Below are 1,839 nucleotides of genomic sequence, written 5' to 3' on the forward strand. Positions count from 1 at the left end.
GCAAAAATTCAAAGGAAAATGGATAGACCTAGAAAGTATAATATTCAGTGAGTTCACTATCTCAGAAAGTAAAAAGATGCATCTTCTCCCTTATACGCAGATCCTAGGCTTACCTAAAATGTTTTGAATAAAAGTTGCAGGCATATAGCTCAGTAGTAGAATACTTGCTTAGTTCATGTGAGACCATAGATTCCATCCACAGATCCACATAAAAAAATGATATTCTAGATGTGCACACAAGCAGGAGTTGCAGGGAGTGGCAACCAGAAGATAGCCGGCTTTAAAGAACAGTAATTAGGGGCTGGAGAGATGGCTCAGCAGTTAAGAACACTGATTGTTCCTGCAGAAGACCCGGGTTCAAATCCCAGCACCCACATGGCAGGTAACAATGGTTCGTAACTCCAGTCCCAGGGGATCTGACAGCCTCTTCTGACCTCCGCAACACAGGTGCACTTACCTACATGCAGGCAATACATGCATATACATAAAATAAAAATAATAAAATTTAAAAAATAATAACTCAAAAGCTCAGAGGAGTATTACGTTTTGACATGGAAAGTCCCCAAGTTGGGGACCCCAGATACGGCAGTAAAGAAAAAGAAATGTCATGCTCATTAGGGAATGTGAAAGGACTATAGAGGGAATAGAGGTTTAGGAAGTAAATTCTGAATAGCCTTGTGAAAAAGAATGTTTTTACTTACTTACGCTGAGAAACCAACATCTGACTCAGGTGACAACTGAAAGGAGGTAAAGAAAGTTTTTGTTAGAAACCAAGGTCTCATCAAAGTCTGAGTCGTGGGAACCCTGATTCCTTGCCCAAGTAGGGGAAGCACTGGAAATGTGGTAGGAGCAAAGGCAGGCAGAAATTCCAGTCATAAAAGAAAGGGAAACAATATTTTGCCCTCATTAGTGGACTAAATAGAGGTAGAACAATTTATTTGTCTTAATTCTTCTAAATCTGCTACCTAAGTATGATAGTCATTTGACAAGAAAGGAGACTGAGACATAGGGAATTTCTCACAGAAATTACTCAAGGGTATTTGGATAAAAAGGAGAATTTCCTGCCTTTGAACCCAGATATCTGTGGCTCCAAAGCTTATACCATCCCAACTCAAACTGCTCAACAGAGCCAGTTATGCATACTGAAGGAACTAATCTCTAAACACTGGTGTGTTGGAAGGGAGAGGAGAGCAGAGGTGTATTAGTACCAGAAAAAAGTTGCTTTATAAAGATAGAGTCAGTTAGAATTGGATTTCTAGACTTCATTAAATTGCTGTCTATTGTATTCTAAATATAACTTTTTCTGTATGTATTTGAATGTTACACATATATAAGTATGATCTAGCATTATGAATATTATATGTTTAAATAAAAGGATAAAACACAAGGATGTATATGCATATGAACATATAACTAAATATATAGACCGTAATATAAATATATAACGACATATTTATAAATATCAATCTATATAATTATTTGTAAATATAAATGTTTCTATAAATATAATGGACATTATAGGGCTATATCCCTATAATTTCTACTTACTTATAATATATGGTATAGGGAGCAGAAGGATGGCTCAATGATTAAGAGCACTGACTGCTCTTGCAGAAGACCCTGGCTCAAATCCCAGCACCCACATGGCAGCTAACACCCATCTGTAACTCCAGTTCCAGGGAATTCGACTGCCTCTTCTGACCTCCGTGGTTGCACTCACATGCATGTAGGCAATACACTAATAGATACAAAATAAAAATAATAAAATTTTAAAATTAAAATTAATAATATATGGTATAAATATTGCATATATTCAGTTATATCTACATTATACATAAT

At 36.2% G+C, this 1,839-nt stretch overlaps 1 protein-coding gene across 4 annotated transcripts in view; it reads right to left on the reverse strand.

Moving 5' to 3' along the window:
- The window catches only part of Shroom4 (shroom family member 4), a 314,107-nt gene that overhangs the window by 264,924 nt on the left and 47,344 nt on the right, over positions 1–1,839 (reverse strand). Inside the window, exon 1 of one of the 4 annotated variants that reach the window (XM_029561280.1) lies at positions 1,549–1,615. The exons of the other annotated variants lie outside the window; for them this stretch is intronic. The gene's annotated coding sequence lies outside the window, so the exon portion shown is untranslated. Of the gene's footprint in view, positions 1–1,548; positions 1,616–1,839 lie in introns of those variants that run through there. 4 annotated transcript variants of the gene reach the window in all.

The sequence above is a fragment of the Nannospalax galili genome, unplaced genomic scaffold, assembly GCF_000622305.1.
Source record: "Nannospalax galili isolate Female #2095 unplaced genomic scaffold, S.galili_v1.0 scaffold1534, whole genome shotgun sequence".
In the NCBI taxonomy this organism is placed as follows: Eukaryota; Metazoa; Chordata; class Mammalia; order Rodentia; family Spalacidae; genus Nannospalax; species Nannospalax galili.